The sequence below is a fragment of the Cicer arietinum genome, chromosome 6, assembly GCF_000331145.2.
Source record: "Cicer arietinum cultivar CDC Frontier isolate Library 1 chromosome 6, Cicar.CDCFrontier_v2.0, whole genome shotgun sequence".
Taxonomy (NCBI): Eukaryota; Viridiplantae; Streptophyta; class Magnoliopsida; order Fabales; family Fabaceae; genus Cicer; species Cicer arietinum.
Window position 1 is genome coordinate 39,950,708 of NC_021165.2, and position 21,385 is coordinate 39,972,092.

Genomic DNA, 21,385 nt, shown 5'->3' on the forward strand with positions numbered 1-21,385 from the left:
TTAATAGAAGGTTGCATTCTCAAGATGCGACCATGTACTAGTATGTATATATATATATATATTATTTTATTTTATTAATACAGTTAATTATTATCTAATAGATTATAAATAATTAAATATTTAAAAAATCAAAATACATTAATAAATAATAATAATAATAATAATAATAATTTTAATAATATTATTAATTTTAATAATAAAAAATATTAATAATAATAAAAAGAAAATTATATTAATAAAATAAAATAAAAATACATTAAATTGAAAGGAAAAAAATACATCAATTTTGAGTAGATGTGTCAACGGCATTTTAACAATGTTTCCTAGTATGATCAGAGACTCGACATAATTTGCACTTTCTTGGAACTATTTATGTAGTTTTCATTTATGTTCTAATGCGTTTGGTCTTTGGACGACCTTTCTTTACTCTCCGCATTAGTGGATTGTGACACACCTTAACACCTTCATATTATGGTTGATCATAGCATTTGAGCACATGTTTCTAGCTTTTTACTTTGATATTTTAAAAGCTTTTTATAGCTTAGAATAATTTTTTAACTTGTTTCTAAACTTTGGGTCGAAATTGAATTATAAATTTATTATTTGCATTTTGACCCTTGCTCGGTTTGTAGGTCATAACTTGAACTCTGGATATCGGATTGGCACATGCGAGAAGGCGTTGGAAAGCTAAAAATCATAGCTACAACTTTTGTGGTGGAATAAAAGCCTAATGCCGAACTTTACTGGGCCTAAATTTTATATTTTGTAATCTGGACTTTTGTAATAATTTTAAATAGCGGGCCACTTATTTTTAAAGCCCAAAATCGAGTACTATATATTTGGAGTTGTCTTTCCTTTCTGGAACATTGTAATTTTGGATTTAGATTGAGAAAAGATAAAAACACTTTTTATTTAATTTCAATTTCATGGAAGACTAATTTCATAAGATTAATCCACGAGTTCAGAGTTTCATCAACACCTTGAGATTTAGGTTATACTGTTAATTTCGCTCTTCATGATTCTATTTCTGTTTATTTGATTATATTGATATTATGATTGCTTAAATTGAATTTCAATAGGATCGATAAAATTCATTTGATAGAATTTGGTTTCAGTTTCTAATATAATTGAATAATAATTTTGCGACGTTTGATCGTTAATAGTAATATATCGATGATTGTGATGCTTAATTCAGTCACAGAAACCGAATTCACATAAGGTTGATTACTTTTGTTTGATCAATTCTATAGTCAAATAAGAATAGTGTAAAACCCTTAATTTTAATTTTGAATTTTTGAATTTTAATGTATTTGGTATTGAATTTATGAGGCTTTTTAACTAATTTTATTGGTATTTTGTGAGTTTAATGCCAAAAAATATATTTTTGGAGCCCCGATTAAAATTATTCGTCGAGTAATAATTTTATTTATTTACAATGAATCTTTTGTCGAAGAATTTTTTTTATGAAATGCGACTTTTTCAAAAAAATACATCTATCGATTGAATTGCGGCGAGAGTTGATATTTTTCTGAAAAGGTGGTTTGAGAGGTATTGTGATGCGATGGGTGAAATGACGATTTTAAAAAAATATCTAGATTTTTAATTAGATATTGTTTCATTATATATATATATATATATATATATATATATATATATATGAAGACACAAGAGGAAATAAAAACATTTCAGCCTCGCCTTCCTCATTTCTTCTTCCTCTTCTTTTTGTTCTCGAGAAAAAGCTTATATATATATATATGAAGCCACAAGAGGAAATAAAAACATTTCAGCCTCGCCTTCCTCATTTCTTCTTCCTCTTCTTTTTGTTCTCGAGAAAAAGCTTTGTGTTGGTAGGTTACAAAAAACTCAAACACAAACCTTCATTTCTCTTCTAGATCTAAGCTCCCTTTCAAGAAGTGACAGAAGGGAAAATTGCTCTTTGCCACACTGCGGTGCTAGTGAGCTAGTTTTCGAAGCGACAACACGAGCAAAAATTTTACTGTAATTAATCGCGCTGCCGTAATCGGTTGTATGGGCCATGGTGATAGTGGTGACCGGATGACCATGGGATGATGCCATGTGATTTGTTGGTTCATCTTATCCTTACGGGGATTACCGCGTCGTGCTGATTTGTGAGAGATTACACTCTAGAATGTGTTGATCTGTGAGCGATTGCACTCTAGAAAACAGTGTAAGGCCTGTGATAGGCGACACTTTAGTAAATCGTCCGGGCATGTGATGGGTGACACCTTGGTAATTAGTACAAGGCATGTGATAGGCAGTACAATTATGATTTACGTCCCATCGAGGAAGGTTTCAGTTAGAATTTCGGAATCATGCATTTTGACATATACGCATTGCATTAGGGTGTTTGGCACACGAGTCATGTTGTTATACTGTGATGATTGTATATACATACTCAATTGTTGTTTGTGATTATGTCGTAATTGCTAAGTGTGATTGATTTAATTTGTATTGTAAGTGTTAAATGATTCGAAACCATCTCAAAATTGAAAATCTGCATTTTTCGCAGTTGTATTCGAATACGACAGTGCTATATTCGAATACAACATCAGATATTTTGCCACTGACTTGCACTCTATTCGGATACGAGATTTTGTATTCAGATACAAGTTGATTTTTGCCACTAACTTGCACTGTATTTATATTCGAGATTTCTGTATTCGAATACGACAGGATGATTTTTGCCACTGACTTGCACTGTATTCGGATGCGATAGGATAATTTTTTCCACTGGCTTGCATTGTATTCGGATACGAGATTTCTGTATTCGGATACGACAGAATAATTTTTGCCACTGACTTGCACTGTATTCGGATACGACAAGATAATTTTTGCCACTAACTTGCACTTGTATTCAGATACGAGATTTCTGTATTCGAATATGACAATGCAGTTTTGTCAAAAACTTCATTTTTTAACTTTGATTATGCATGTTTGCCATATGAAAACCCTTTCAAGGAGTATTCTAAGATGAAAGGTTATTTTGTGCATTTAAAATATACATGTTAAGTGATATTTGTTTATTTCGGTTGGTGACTTTTTACAATTATTGGGGAAATCTGGGCTTTGCCCTCAGATGAGAACCAGGATCGTCCTACCGGGTAGTACCCTGGAGATGGGCACCTTGTTAGACATATACCTCGTATTGCCAACTAGACTTTTATTTTGATGGGTCCATGTATCACTTTTTGATGTGACGTGAGGGAGTTAAAATCTTGGGGCAGTGCTTTTTTACAGGTGTCTGCCGAGAATACCCTAGGGGTGTGAGCTATGTCTGATAGGTCTCATAGCCCCCGTGTATTTTTCTATTTAAATACTTTGGATTTTTGTTTCAAAAAATATTTTCGTTGTTTGTAAATATTGTTGACTTATGTTGCTGTGTTACGACTTAAATATCTTATCCAAAAGTATTTCTTTTTTTGTTTAGGAATTTGAATTTGTTTAAAAAAAAACGGGTTGTTAGAATTTTTGGTATCAGAGCTTTTGGTTATAGATAGTAGGTCAACCTGTTGGTTATTGGTGGAGGAGTACAAGATTGTTGATGGGACCAGCTCACGAAGAGGTGAACTGAGAATCATTCAAAAGGAAGTTTATAGGCAAATACTTCCCGATGAGTACCAGGACTAAACTGGGTGATGATTTTCTAAAACTTCATCAGGGGAACATGACAGTGGGTGAAAATGCCGCTAAGTTTGAATCGTTGTCAAGGCATTTCAGGTTTTTCCGTGAAGAGATTGATGAACAATTCATGTGTCATTGTTTCCAAGACGGACTAAAGTATGAGATTCAAGACTCTGTCTTACCATTGGGAATTCAAAGTTTCCAAGTTCTTGCGGAAAAATGTAGAGAAGTTGAGGATGTGAAAAATTCCCACTAGCTACAATTTTCAGAAGTTAGGGCACATGGCAAGGGATTGCAAGGCTCTGAAGGTTGAACCAGTTGTGAACGTACCTAGGGCTACTCGTCCTATTGCTAGAGGACGCGTTAATTGCGTGAGTGCTGAATCTGGAAATCCATCTAGCAATCTGATTCAACATGACTGTGAGATTGCAGGTAACACTTTAACTGCACTTTTTGATTCGGGGGGCAACCCATTCCTTCATTGCTATGGATTGCTTTAATCGTTTGAAGTTATTTGCGCATGTTTTTCCTTTTGATTTGGTTTTTTCTACGTCTACTAAGACTTTGATAGTAAATTCTGCATGTTTACATTGTCAAGTAACTATCCAGAATAGGGATTTCCTGATTAATTTGATTTGTTTACCTCTACAATAACTCTAGGTCATTCTCAGTATGGATTGGATGTTGTATCATTATGTGATCTTGGATTGTGCTCGCAAACGAGTTCTTTTTCCCCGAACCAGGAGTTGTTAAGTATCTAATTGCTAACAATCTCGAAGTGTCACTAAGAGACGGAACTCGTGATTTTTTGTCTTTGGCTAATGTGGAGGCAAAGATAAATGTGAACATAGAGGATGTGATGCTTGTCAATGAGTACTCGGACTTATTTCCAACAGAAATTCCAAGATTGCCACTGGTAAGAGAAGTGAAATTTTTCATTGATTTGCACCCAGGAACCGAACCAATTTCAATTGCTCCATATCGAATGTCGCCATTGGAATTAAATGAGCTCAAGGGCCAAATTGAAGATTGGTTGGAGAAGAAATTTATCAGGCCAAGTGTATCACCATGGGGAGCTCCGATGTTTTTAGTTAAGAAGAAGGACGAAAGCTTGCACTTATTTGTGGATTATAGACAGCTTAATAAGGCAACTATTAAGAATCGTTATACTTTGCCACACATTGATGATTTGATGGATCAGTTTAGAGGAGTCGCGGTATTTTCAAAGATTGACTTGAAGTCGGGTTGCCATCAGATTCGAGTAAGGGAAGAAGATTTTTAGAAAACTGCTTTCAGAACCCATTATGGACATTATGAATATCTTGTTATGCCGTTTGGAGTTACCAATGCACCAACAATTTTTATGGACTACATGAACATAATCTTTAGTCCATTTCTAGATAAATTTTTTGTGGTGTTCTTTGATGATATATTAATTTATTCAACGACTGAGGAAGAACATGGAGAACATTTGCGCCAAGTTCTTAAAATTTTACGCGAGAAACAATTGTATGCCAATCTATCAAAGTTTGAATTTTGGCTAGAAGAAGTGAATTTCTTAGGACATGTGATAACTAAGGAAGGAATCGCAATAGATTCGGCTAAGATTGAGACGATTCTTGCTTTGAAACAGCCGCAAACTGTCACTGACATACGAAGTTTCGTAAGAATGACAGGGTACTACATGAGGTTTATTGAAGGTTTTGCTGAGATTGTAGCTCCATTGACACAACTTACTAGAAAGGATCAACCGTTCGCATGGACGGAGAAGTGTGAGGAAAATTTACAATTACTAAAGAAAAAGTTGACAACCTCACTAGTGTTGATATTATCGCAACCAGAAGAACCGTATAAAGTCTACTATGATGCATCTCACCAAGGTTTGGGATGTGTTCTGATGCAACACAAGAAAGTTGTAGCTTACGCCTCAAGGCAATTGAAGATTCATGAAAGAAACTATCCTACTCATGACTTGGAGCTTGCTGCTGTAGTTTTTGCATTGAAGATCTGGAGACACTATTTATATGGATGCACGTTCACAATGTTCAGTAACCATCAAAGTTTGAAATATTTGTTTGATCAGAAGGAATTGAACATGCGTTAGAGGCGATGGATGGAGACTCTCAAGGATTTTGATTTCACACTGCAGTACCACCCTGGGAAGACCAATGTAGTGGCTGATGCGTTGAGTAGAAGAAGTGTGTCAGTGTCTTCAGCAGAAATGGCTAGACAACAAGAGTTGTGGGAAGCCTTTATAGACCTACACTTGAACATAGAGTTTGCACCAGGAATTTTGAAATTCAGAATGATTAACATTTCGAGTGGACTACTTGAAAACATTGTGAATTCTCAAGATGGCGTCCTAATTCAAGATAAGAGGAACCTAATACCACAAGGGAAGAATACTGAGTTTAAGATTGGACCAGAAAATATTTTGAGATGTAATAGTAGGATTTGTGTACCAGAAATTGCAGATATGAGGAAAACAATTTTAGAAGAGACTCATAAGAGTAAATTGAGTATTCATCCTGGAGCAACAAAGATGTATCAGGATTTGAGGCATAACTATTGGTGGCCAAGAATGAAGAGACATGTAGCGGAGTATGTATCAACTTGTTTAACTTGTCAAAAAGCCAAAGTGAAACATCAGTAACTTGTTGGAATGTTGCAACCTTTAGATATACCTGAGTGGAAGTGGGACAACATTTCCATGGATTTTATAACTGGATTGCCAAAAACAAGGAGAAATAATGATTCTATATGGGTGATAGTGGATCGATTGACTAAATTCGCACACTTTTTACCAGTAAAGACCATCTATAAGGTAGATAAGTTAACAGAGATCTACATTGCTGAGATTGTGAGATTACACAGAGTACCGTTGAGTATTGTATCAGACTGTGATCCGAAATTCACATCGCACTTTTGGGGAGCGTTGCATGAAGCGTTGGGAACGAAACTAGGATTGAGTTCAGCTTATCATCCACAAATGGACGAACAGATTGACAGAACAAATCAGTCATTGGAAGATCTATTGAGAGCATGTGTATTAGATGATAGAGGAAGTTGGGATGATGTACTTCTGTTGGTTGAGTTTACCTACAACAATAGTTTCCACGCAAGTATTGGAATGGCACCATATGAGGCTTTATATGGGCGCAAGTGTCAAACGCCCTTGTGTTGGTATAAGGACGGTGAAAGTATGATTGTCGGACCGGAGATGGTGCAACAGACTACAGCTAAGGTAAGGAAGATCAAGGAGAAAATGAAGACTTCACAGGATCGTCAGAAGAGTTACGCGGACAAGCGTCGCAGACTTTTAGAATTCGAACAGGGTGACCATGTATTTCTGAGAGTCACACCTACTACTGGAGTAGGTAGAGCCTTGAAATCGAAGAAGTTGACTCCGAAATTCATTGGACCATATCAGATTTCTGCACGAATTGGGCCGGTTGCTTATCGGATTGCATTACCTCCGATACTGTCCAATATCCATGACGTGTTTCATGTGTCGCAGTTGAGGAAATATCTCGCAGATCCATCTCACGTGATCGAACCAGACACAATCCAGCTAAAGGATAACCTGTCGTTCGAAGTACCACCCGTGAGAATTGATGACAGGAAGATTAAGCGGTTGAGGACCAAGGATGTTTCGTTAGTCAAGGTGATCTGGAACCCAATTACTGGAGATGCGACTTGGGAACTGGAGAGCAAGATGAGGGAACAACACCCAGAGTTATTTATCGATGCATAGTTTCGAGGACGAAACTAATTTTAGGGGGGGAGTAATGTAAGACCCATAATTTTAAAGTACCTTTTATGTATTTTTGGTATATTTTGGATTTTGGCTCGGAGGCTTTTAAGCCAAAGTTAATAATATTTTGGAGTTTTATAATCAAAAAGATATTTCGATGCCAATTAGAATTTCTCGTCGATAAATAAATTGAATTTAACTGCGGAAAATACTTTACGGTTAATTTAAGGCGTTTCGGGTGAAAAGGTAATTTAATAAATATCTAGATTTTGAGATATTTGTTAAGTTATATTTATTTTATATATATATGTTTGCTTGGAGGGAAAAAGAAAGGAAAACTAGAAGGAAGGAAAAGGAAAAGAAAATAGTATATAAAGGAAGGAAGGAAAAAGGAAGAAAGGAAAAACAAAGGAAAGAAAAAGAAAGGAAAGAAAATGATGTACTTCTGTTGGTTGAGTTTACCTACAACAATAGTTTCCACGCAAGTATTAGAATGGCACCATATGAGGCTTTGTATGGGCGCAAGTGTCAAACGCCTTTGTTTTGGTATATCGACGGTGAAAGTATGATTGTAGGACCTGAGATGGTGCAACAGACTACAGATAAGGTCAAGAAGATAAAAGAGAAAATGAGGATTTCACAAGATCGTCAGAAGAGTTATGCGGACAAGCATCGCAGTCTTCTAGAATTCGAACAGGGTGACCATGTATTTCAAAGAGTCACGCCTACGACTGAGGTTGGTAGAGACTTGAAATCGAATAAATTGACTCCGAAATTTATTGGACCATATCAGATTTATGCACGAATTGGACCTGTTGCTTATTGGATTGCATTGACTCCGATACTGTCCAATGTTCACGACGTGTTTCATGTGTCGTAGTTAAGGAAATACCTTACAGACCCGTCACATGTGATCGAACCAGACACAATTCAACTAAAGGATAACTTGTCATTCGAAGTACTGCATGTAAGAATTGATGACAAGAAGATTAAGCGATAAAGGAACAAGGATGTTTCACTGGTCAAGGTGATTTGGAACCCAACTACTGGAGATGAGATTTGGGAATTGGAGAGCAAGATGAGGGAACAACACCCTAACCTGTTTATCGACGCGTAGTTTCGAGGACGAAACTAATTTTAGGGGGGTAGAATGTAAGACCCTTAGTTTTAATTTATATTTTTGAATTTTGGTGTATTTGGTATTAAATTTCTAAGGCTTTTTAGCCAATTTTCTTGGTATTTTGTGAGTTTAATGCCAAAAAATATATTACTCGAGCCCCGATTAAAATTATTCACCGAGGAATAATTTTATTAATTTACACGAGAGGAAAGAAAAACATTTCAGCCTCGCCTCCCTCATTTCTTCTTCCTCTTCTTTCTGTTCTCGAGAAAAAGCTTTGTGTTGGTGGGTTACAAAAAACTCAAACACAAACCTTCCTTTCTCTTCTTGATTTAAGCTCCCTTTCGAGAAGTGACAGAAGAGAAGATTGCTCCTTACCACGGTGTGACGACGCGAACAAAAATTTTACCGTAATTAATCGCAGTGTCGTAATCGGTTGTTAAAGCTACAATGGAGGTAAGGGATCCTTCCAAACTTTTAGTTTGCATTTAGGACCTTATATGTGAATTTGTGGAAAATAAATTTGATGTGTTTGAGGTTTAGATTTGTTGAAAATGAATTTAATGCATTTTATGGTTGAAATTGTGGAATTTGAATTTGATGTGTTCGAGGTGTGGTTTGTGGTGATTCATGTTTGGTGTGATTGATGTGTTCATAATTAATATTATGAATTTTTTAGATGTGTTATATGTGTGGATTTTGTGGAAAAATGAATTGATATAATTTGGTGTGAATTGTGGATTGAATTTGATAATATGTTTGTTGTGGTGAAAAGAGTCAAAGTATGCTCATGCATTTCATAGTACATGGTGACCGGATGGACCATGGTGATAGTGGTGACCGAATGGACCACGGGATAATGCCATGTTATTTTTGGTTCATCTTTTCTTTAAGGGGATTATCGTGTCATGCTGATATGTGACAGATTGCACTCTAGAACGTATTGATCTGTGAGCGATTGCACTATAGAAAACAGTGTAAGGCTTGTGATAGGCGACACTTTAGTAAATCGTGCAGGCCTGTGATGGGTGGCACCTTGGTAATTAGTACAAGGCATGTGATAGGCGGTACAATTATGATTTACACCTCTTCGAGGAAGGTTTTGGTTGCAATTCCAGAATCATGCATTTTGGCATATACGCATTGCATTAGGGTGTTTGGCACGCGAGTCATGTTGTTATACTGTGATGATTGTATATACATACTTGGTTGTTGTTTGTGATTGTGACGTAATTGCTAAGTGTGATTGATTTACTTTGTATCGTAAGTGTTAAATGATTCAGAACCATCTCAAAATTGAAAATCTGCATTTTTCGTAGTTGTATTTGAATACGACAGTGCTATATTCGAATACGACATCAGATATTTTGCCACTGACTTGCACTGTATTTGGATACGAGATTTTGTATTCGGATACAACATGTTGATTTTTGCCACTAACTTGCACTGTATTTGGATACGAGATTTCTGTATTTGAATACGATAAGATGATTTTTGCCACTAACTTGCACTGTATTCGAATATGAGATTTCTGTATTCGGATACGACATGATAGTTTTTGCCACTGACTTGCATTGTATTCAGATATGAGATTTCTGTATCCGGATGCAACAGGATAATTTTTGCCACTGACTTGCACTTGTTTTCGGATACGAGATTTCTGTATTCGGATACGATAGGATAATTTTTGCCACTGGCTTGCACTTGTATTCAGATACGAGATTTCTTTATTCGAATACTACATTGTAGTTTTGTCAAAAACTTCATTTGTTAACTTTGATTATGCACGTTTGCCATATGAAAACCCTTTCAAGGAGTATTCTAAGATGAAAGGTTATTTTTGCATTTAAAATATACATGTTAAGTGATATTTGTTAATTTTGGTTGGTGACCCTTTACAATTATTGTGGAAATTTGAGCTTTGCCCTCAGATGAGAACCAGGATCATTCTACCGGGTAGTACCCTGGAGATGGGCACGTTGTTAGACATACTTGGCCGAAACTATGTCAGGAGGATCTTTCGGGGCGCGTGGAGATCACCCGGGTTGTATAATTTTTGAAGCATGATCAGATTAAGGATGATCAGTTCCTCAATTTGTCAATAAGTAGCCAACAACCATGATGGCGACTTAGACTATCTAAACCGAACTGTAATTGCGCTCTTTGCGACTTGCACTTAGGTTATTCCATTGAGTTTTCCCTTATTTTCCTATAACTTTGATCATATCAATGAAGTACAATTGCTCAAAATATGACACATAGCCTCATATGTGATCCCTGCAAAATCCTCTTGACACAACTTCGGTCAGGTATGTCTAACTACCTTCCCATCTTCAGGGTACTAACCGGTAGGATGATCCTGGTTATCATCTGAGGGCAAAGCCCAGATTTCCACAATAATTGTAAAGGGTCACCAACCGAAATTAACAAATATCACATAGCATTTAAATTTCAAATGCACAAAATAACCTTTCAACTTAGCATATACCTTGAAAGGGTTTTCATATGCCAAACATGCATAATCAAGGTTGAAAAATGAAGTTTTTAACAAAACTGCACTGTCGTTTTTGAATACAACATCTTTGTATTCGAATACAGTCGTGTCGTATTCGAATACAAGTGCGAAATCACAAGTCAATAGCAAACTTTGTGCTGTCGTATTCGAATACAATTGTAAAAAATGCAGATTTTCAGTTTTGAAAGCGTTTCGAAATCATTCAGCACTTACAACACAAAATCAATCATCACACGTAGCAATTACGACACAATCACAAATAACAACTCAGTATGTATATAAAATCATCACAGTATATCAAACATGACTCACGTGCCAAACACCCTAATGCAATGTGTATATGCCAAAATGCATGATCCCAGATATTTCAAACCAAAGCTCTCCTCGAGAGGCGTAAATCGTAATTGTACAGTCTCTCACATACCAGTACTAATTTCAAAGGTGCCCCCTATCACAGGCCCGCACGATTTATAGCCTATCACATGTCTTACACCGCAATTCCAAACAAAAACCTTTCGTGAGGGGCGTAAATCCTAAACGTACAGTTCCTAACGAACAAACACGAGTGCAGTCTCTCACAGACCCTCACAATTTATAAGAGTGCAGTCTCTCACAAACCAGCACAATTTACAAGAGTGCAGTCTCGCACAGACAAGCACGAATCACAAGAGTGCAATCTCTAACAGACCAGCACGATTTACAAGAGTGCAGTCTCTCACAGACCAGCACCATTTACAAGAGTGCAGTCTCTCACAGACCAACACGATTCACAAGAGTGTAGTCTCTCACAGACCAGCACGATTCACAAGAGTGCAGTCTCTCACAAACTAGCACAATTTACAAAAGTGCAGTCTCTCACAGTCCATCACGATTTACAAGAGTGCAATCTCTCACAGACCAACACAATTTACAAGAGTGGAGTCTCTCACATGCCAACAGGATTCACAAGAGTGCAGTCTCTCACAGACCAGCACGATTTCTAGAGTGTAGTCTCTCACGGACAAACACGAGTGTAGTCTCTCACGAACAAACACGAGTGTAGTCTCTCACAGACAAACACAATTTACTAGAGTGTAGTCTCTCATGGACAGACACCAGTGCAATCTCTCACAGACAAACATGATTTACTAGGGTGTAGTCTCTCACGGACAAACACGATTTACTAGGGTGTAGTCTCTCACGGACAAACACCAATGCAGTCTCTCACAAACAAACACGATTTACTAGGGTGTAGTCTCTCACAAACAAACAACAGTGTTGTCTCTCACGGACAAACACGATTTACTAGGGCATAGTCTCTCACGGACAAACACCAAAGTTAAATCCTCGTAAGGATAAGATGAATCAATCAACTCATAGAACCATCTCGTGGCCCATCGCGGTCACCACTTATCATCGTGGCCTATCGCGGTCTCCACTTAAACATCATGGTCCATCGCGATCACCACTTAAACATCGTGGTCCATCGCGGTCACCACTTAAACATTGTGGCCCATCGCGGTCACCGCTTAATCGCACCTCAACGCACCTTAAACATACAAACAACAGTTTTGAACACATAATCACATCAAAACTTAATCACCACAACATCACACATAATCACAACACAATCATTCATAATATCAATTATGAGCACATAATCACATCCAAATTAATCTCCACAAATTCACTCATTAACTACGTCAAATTTAATTCAACAATTCACCCATCAATTTCAATTTTCTCAATTTTGACCAAATTTAATCCGCAAATCACCCATATTTCAACTCCACATATTTAAACCATAATTCACCCATTAATTTAAATTTTCTCAATTCCCACCAAATTTAATCCGCAAATCACCCATATTACAACTCCACATATTTCAACCATAATTCACCCATTAATTTCCACAATTTCAAACATAATTTTACACAAAATTAATTTCCACAAACCACCCCTCAAACACATCAAAACAATTTCCTCAACCACACTTAAATCACCTTAAATTCATTTTTCACAAATCCACCCATAAAACACATCTCAAAAATTCATAATATTAATTATGAACACATCAATCCCACCAAACATGAATTACCATAAGCCACACCTCAAACACACCAAATTCAAATTCCACTAATCCACTCATAAATCGAATTAAATTCATTTTTCCACAAATATACCTCAAACACATTAAACTTATTTTCCACAAATTCACATATAAGGTCCTAAATGCAAACTAAAAGTTTGGAAGGAGCCCTTACCTCCGTTGTAGCTTTAACAACTGATTATGGCACTGCGATTAATCATGATAAAAATTTTGCTCGTTTCGTCGCTTCGAAAACTAGCTCACTAGCACCGCAACATGGCAATGAATAACTATCCCTTCTATCACTTCTCGAAAGGGAGCTTAGATCTTGTAGATAAATAAGGGTTTGTGTTTGTGTTTGTGTTTTTGTTTTCAAACCCACCAACACAAACTTTTCCGCAAATAGAAAGGAATTCGCTAGGCAGCGGGAAAACGTTTTTTTTTTCTTTTCTGTTTCCTTATTTGGTTTCGCACACACATCTCAATCTAATTTAATAAAAATATCTACTCTCGTCGCAACTCAATTGACATATACATTTTTCAGCAGCAAGTGACATTTTTAAAGAATCTGCCCGATATTAAATTCTTTGTAACATAATTAAATTATTCTTCGACAAATAATTTTAATCGGATTTCCAAAAATATATTTTTGGCATTTAACTCACAAAATACCAAAAACTAGGCTAAAAGCCTAAGAAATTCAACACAAAATACCCTAAAACTGTATAATTTAGGATTTAAAATTAAGGGTCTTACATTACTACCCTCCAAAAAGAAGTTTCGTCCTCAAAACTTAAAGTAAGAGTAATAACCGCACCTGGTTTGCACTCAACTCAACATACATGATAGAACTTGTTTCGTCATGCTTCCGTGAAGAAAGTGTGGTCTATCCCTTTTAATAGATACTTAATAACTCTACACACTACCATAGCCGGTAAGACTCGTGCGTTCCATTGAACATGATTTTGTCTACTATCAATAAGAGATTAAGGATGATCAGTTCCTTAATTTGTCAATAAGTAGCCAACAACCATGATGGCGACTTAGACTATCTGAACCGAACTGTAATAGCGCTCTTTGCGACAAGCACTTAAGGTTATTCTAATACACAAGTGGTCAAACATTCTATTCAAGGTCCACTGAGTTTTTCCTTATTTTCCTATAACTTTGATCCTATCTACGAAGTACAATTGCTCAAAATATGACACATAGCCTCATATACGCTCACTTGTTACGAAACATCCATTAGGTACCAAACCGAAACATTAAGTATGACACCAACATACTGAGCACAAAACAATCATTATCGCCAAGAACTCCTGAATTTCTCCATTGTCCACAAATCCTCGATTTTCCTTAGTCGAAGAATTACACCAAACCACAGTGTACACATCAAAATGTTGATCTAATTATAACTTTAATAATTACATCCCAACATCTGGTTGGTGATTCAAGTTTCCTCAAATATTTTCGACAACATGACAAAACTATATCACCTACAACACACAAACTTCCTTCAGGTTTAGTGCTTCATTTCAAGAGTCACGTCTCCAATAAAAATACAACTTGAACTCCATTCATTGATTCAGACCTACACTGGTCTCATGCCTAACACCTCAAATTAACGCTTCACTAATCAATTTCCTACATACTTCGCAATTCTGGACAAACCCGAAAATAATTTTCCTCCATCTACTGCCAACATTCATTCTAATACTTCTCAATTCCGCAGTGTCCTTTATTTGCAGCTTGATGATTATCTTATCATTATGACATGTCAAACACATTGTATTCACTCCATCACTTTTCCATTTATACAAACGTTAAATTTCTACCTCGAACCTTGATACATCTTCGTTGTTTCGAAATCATTACTTAGCTTACTCTCGTATGTCTTTTTCCAAAATTTTCTCTCATCTTCCCTACCAAACAAACATTTAACTCTTTTGATTGACGATCGCAATAACCAACCCCTATGACATGCACTCAAGTAGTGCATTTGTTATAATTGACATACCCCTATAATAACAATGTATGAATTACAGATGAGATAATTCCTTTCATGAATCCTTAATTGACATAAGCTACATCTCCATGTGCTGCTCCAACAAGTTTCCTTGGCACATTTTCCAAAATTTGGTTCACCCGCTGGATTTTTATTCCTTCTCAACCTTCACCGAGATTCAAACTGAAAGAATCCCAACAATTGAACGTCCTAAAGAACTATTTCTCAAATGTTCCCCATAAGCATTTCCTATGGAATAATTAGCTATAAACCTCATCCTCATAACTTTGTAGTAAAAATATCTCAAAGAGCTACATATTTTTCATCGTCCATTTAGTCACTGAAACACTCATTTTAAATCTTAACGCTTGACTTCCCAAGACCAACAACTAAACCATAAATCATTTGTTACATTTCTTCTTAAGATACAATACAAGGTCTTATTCATCATTGACTCTAATCGTCTTAGTAATCTCATTAATTAAAAACTCTTCTAGTCATAACACAACATTTTTAGTAAATCTTCAAACACTCTCATCTCTAACCTTGTGGATTTTAAATCATCAACTTAAAGATCAACCATCTCAGGGTCCCAAATCAAATCTTGATTAATCCCTCTATCCTATCAAAATATACACATCCTCCAAATGTTTACCATCCTTTAATAGACACTCAAAGCTTACTTTGCTACAATCTCTAAGTATTCTCGTACTCTGTACTTCTAATTCCACCTAATAGTAACATATGGTTCAATACATCAAGGCTTAACTCTTTATATTTATCCAGACATCACCCAAAATTCACACTTACGCGTCTGTAGTTTCATCTAAAATCTCTATCCATACTTACCATCTCCTAAACCACACAAAGATTTGTCACTTATCAAAGATATATATATTTTCACTTCTATAATCGTCATGAGATTCATACTTAACAATCTAAGTTGCGAATCTAGTTTAACTCGAATGCTCGACCTTACCCCTCAAGGTATCGACTATTCCTCAGAGCATCATTTTCCTACCAAAGGTAGTATTCACCCCTAATGTGCAGTGCCCCTTAACTTCAATACAAGCCTCTTCCTAGAAACCTAAGCACCAAGTGCTATTCCAAAAGGAAGCCTCGTCTTCTCAATAATTCCGTGACGTTCACATCTCTTTGACAGTTAACAAACTTCATCCAGTCTCGTCCTGAAATCTACCAGGAAAACATCTAATACTTTTCTTAACAAAGTCCTCCACTTAGATCTTTACTTGAAATCCCTTATCAGTCTAATGTTAATCCATCCATACTCATCATCTTCGAGTTAACACCAACAACATAGCTTTTGTATCCTTGGAACCACTTCATAAATCCCATGACGTCATGATACGCCTCAACCCTGCTTGACAATTAATCATTTCGAAGATATTTTCCACTTCTTTAATACACATATCAGCTTTTTCCGGGCTCTCCTCACCCTTGAACTTTGGAGGATTGTAATGACGAAAATCTTCCAATCCCTTTGACTCAGCAGCACATATCCCTTTTTCCCCCTTCTCCAGACCCCGCAGAGTCTTTGCAGTCGTTTGTGTAACAATAAAAGCAACCATGTTATTCGTAGCTTCAACCATTTGATCAAACCCCATTGACGTTGACTCTTGCAGTGTCATCCCTTCTTGGAGGCATTGTTTCTTCAAAACCAACATTAAGAAGAAATCTCAACACTCCTTAGAATAATTCCAAAAATAACTTTTGACTACATCAATACATAACAACTACACCAGAGCTGACAACTAAAACAACTTAACCCGACGCATGATCAGATAACAACACCCAACCTACAAGTTGACCTACAATCTAAACCAAAGCTCTGATACCACTAATGTAACACCCCAATTTTTAACAACGCGAGTGTAATTTTTTTTTAAACAAAAATCAATTTTCAGAAATTAAGAAAGAAATACTTTTGAATAAAATATTTAAGTCATAACACAACGACAAAAGTCAACAATATTTACAAGCAGCGAATATAGTTTTTGAAACAAAAATCCAAAGTATTTAAACAACAAAATTCATCGGGGCTATGAGATCTATCAGACATAGCTTATAACTCTGGGGTATTCTCGGTAGACACCTGTACAAAAGCACTGCCCCAAGAATATTAACTTCCCCATGTTGCATCAAAAGTGGTACAAGGACCCATCAAAATAAAAGTCAAACTGACAGTATGAGATATAGGTACAGTCATCCAAATTGAAATAAATACATCCACACAAAAAAGACATCTAACCCCTATACAACCATCTAATCTGATCATGCTACAAAAACTAGAAAACTCAGGTGATCTCCACGCTCCTCGCAAAATCCTCCTGACACAGCTTCAGTCAGGTATGTATAACTACCTTCCCATCTCCAGGGTACTAACCGGAAGGATGATCCTAGTTCTCATCTTAGGGCAAAGCCCAGATTTCCACAATAATTGTAAAGGGTCACCAACCGAAATTAACAAATATCACATATCATTTAAATTTCGAAAGCACAAAATAACCTTTCAACTTAGCATACACCTTGAAAGGGTTTTCATATGCCAAACATGCATAATCAAGTTTGAAAAATGAAGTTTTTAACAAAACTGCACTGTCGTATTCGAATACAGCATCCTAGTATTCAAATACAACGCTAATTCATAAGTCAGTAGCAAAATCATTATGTCGTATCCGAATTCAGAAATCTTATATCCGAATACAGTGAAAGCCAATGGCAAAAATTATCCTATCGTATCCGAATACAAAAATCTCGTATCCGAATACAGTGCAAGTCAGTGGCAAAATATGTGTTGTAGTATTCGAATACAGTCATGTCGTATTCGAATACAAGTGTGAAATCATAAGTAAGTAGCAAACTATGGGTTGTCGTATTCGAATACAGTCTTGTCGTATTCGAATACAACTGTGAAAATGCAGATTTTCAGTTTTGAAAACGTTTCAAAATCATTCAACACTTACAACACAAAATCAATCATCACGCGTAGCAATTACGACACCATCACAAACAACAACTAAATATGTATATACAATCATCACAGTATATCAAACATGACTACGTGCCAAACACCCTAATGCAATGCGTATATGCAAAAATGCATGATTCCAAATATTCCAAACCAAAGCTCTATTCGAGAGGCGTAAATCATAATTGTGCAGTCTCTCACAGACCAGTACTAATTACCAAGGTGCAACCTATCACAGGCCCATGGGATTTATTAAAGTGTACCCTATCACATGTCTTACACCACAATTCAAAACAAAAACCCTCCACGATAGGCGTAAATCCTAAACGTACAGTTCCTCACGAACAAACACGAGTGCAGTCTCACACGGACAACACGAGTGCAGTCTCTCACAGACCATCACAATTTATAAGAGTGCGGTTTCTTATAGACCAACATAATTTACAAGAGTTTAGTCTCGCACAAACCAGTATGATTCACAAGAGTGTAGTCTCTAACATACCAGCACGATTTACAAGAGTGCAGTCTCTCACAAACCAACACAATTTACAAAAGTGCAGTCTCTCACAGACCAGCACAATTCACAAGAATGTAGTCTCTCACAGACCAGCATGATTTACAAGAGTGCAATCTCTCACAGACCATCACGATTTACAATAGTGCAGTCTCTCACAGACCATCACAATTTATAAGAGTGCAGTCTCTCACAGACCAGAATGTAGTCTCGCATAGAACAACACGATTCACAAGAGTGCAATCTCTAACATACCAGCACGATTTATAAGATTGCAGTCTCTCAAAGACCAGCACAATTTACAAGAGTGCAGTCTCTCACAGACCAGCACAATTTACAAGAGTACAGTCTCGCACAGACCAGCACGATTCACAAGAGTGTAGTCTTTCACGGACAAACCCGAATGTAGCCTCCCACGGACAAACACGAGTGCAGTCTCTCACGGACAAACACGAGTGCAGTCTCTCCCGAACAAACAGATTTACTAGGGTGTAGTCTCTCACGGATAAACACGAGTGCAGTCTCTCACGGACAAACATATTTACTAGGGTGTAGTCTCTCACGGACAAACACCGGTGTAGTCTCTCACGGACAAACCCGAGTGCATTTTCTCACGGACAAACGCGATTTAATAGGGTGTAGTCTCTCGCGGACAAACACCGGTGCAGTCTCTCAAAGACAAACACGATTTACTAGGGTGTAGTCTCTTACGGACAAACACGATTTACTAGGGTGTAGTCTCTCACGGACAAACACCAGTGCAATCTCTCACGGACAAACACTAGTGCAATCTCTCACGGAAAAACACAATTTACTAGGGTGTAGTCTCTCACGGACAAACACCAATGCAATCTCTCATGGATAAACACGATTTGCTAGGGTGTAGTCTCTCACGAACAAACACGATTTACTAGGGTGTAGTCTCTCATGGACAAACACCAGTGTAGTCTCTCATGGACAAACACCAGTGTAGTCTCTCGCGGACAAACACAATTTACTAGGGTGTAGTCTCTCACAGACAAAAAACAGCGTTGTCTCTCACGGATAAACACAATTTACTAGGGTGTAGTCTCTCACGGACAAATACCGTAGTTAAATCCTCGTAAGGATAAGATGAACCAATCAACTCATGGAACCATCCCGTGGTCCATCGCAGTCGCCACTTATCATCATGGCCCATTGCGGTTACCAGTTAAACATCGTGGCTCATCGCGGTCACCAGTTAAATATCGTAGCCCATCGCAGTCACCCCTTAATCGCACCTCAACGCACCTTAAACATACATACAACAATTTTGAACACATAATCACATCAAAATTTAATCACCACAACATCACACATAATCACAACCCAATCATTCATAATATCAATTATAAGCGCATAATCACATCCAAATTAATCTCCACAAATTCACTCATTAACTACCTCAAATTTAATTCAACAATTCACCCATCATTTTTCCACAAATATATTTTTCCACAAATATACCTCAAACACATAAAACTTATTTTCCGCAAATTCACATATAAGGTCCTAAATGGAAACTAAAAGTTTGGAAGGAGCCCTTACCTCCGTTGTAGCTTTAACAACCGATTACGACACTGTGATTAATTACCGTAAAATTTTCGCTCGCGTCGTCGCTTCGAAAACTAACTCACTAGCACTGCAGCGTGGCAATGAGCAACTATCCCTTCTGTCACTTCCCGAAAGGGGGCTTAGATCTTGTAGATAAATAAGGGTTTGTGTTTGTGTTTTTGTTTTCAAACCCACCAAGACAAACTTTTTCGCAAATATAAAGGATGAAGAAGAAAGGAATTCGCTAGGCAGCAGGAAAACGTTTTTTTTTCTTTTCTGTTTCTTTACTTGATCCCTCCCCCCCTCCCCACACCCACACACACACACACGCAATATTTAAATTTTAAATGCATAAAATAACCTTTCAACTTAGCATACTCGTGGAAAGGATTTTCATATGCCAAACATGCATAATCAAAGTTGAAAAATGAAGTTTTTAACAAAATTGCACTGTCGTATTCGAATACAAGAGCATCCTTGTATTCGAATACAGTGCTAATTCACAAGTCAGTAGCAAAATCAGCACAACTGTATTCGAATACAACATCCTTGTATTCGAATACAATCTTATTTTGTAAGCCAGTAGCAAAAACAACACAATTGTATTTGACTACAGCATCCTTCTAGCCGAATACAAGTGCGAAAACAGGGAAAAATCCTGCACAACTATATTCCACTACCACATGGTGTAGCCGAATACAAGTGCTAAGTCAGTAGCAAAATCCACTTAAATGTATTCGAATACAAGCTCCTCGAATTCGAATACAACTGCTAAATAATGCAGATTTCAGTTTTGAAAAAGTTTCGCATTCAATCAACACTTACACACAAATCCAAACAATCACACTTACCACTTACGGCACAATCACAAACAACAACTGAGTATGTATATACAATCATCACAGTATATCAAACATGACTCGCGTGTCAAGCACCCTAATGCAATGCGTATATGCCAAAATGCATGATCCAAGAATTTGAACCCAAACCCTCCTCGAAGGGGTGTAAATCATAGTTGTACCGCCTATCGCAGACCAGTACTAATTAACGAGGTGCCACCTATCACGGGTCGACACCATTTACTAAAAAGCGTAAATTATAAATGTACCGCCTATCATAGACCATTACTAATTACCGAGGTGCAACCTATCACGGGTCAGCACGATTTACTAAAAATGTGCAGTCTATCACGGACCTACACGA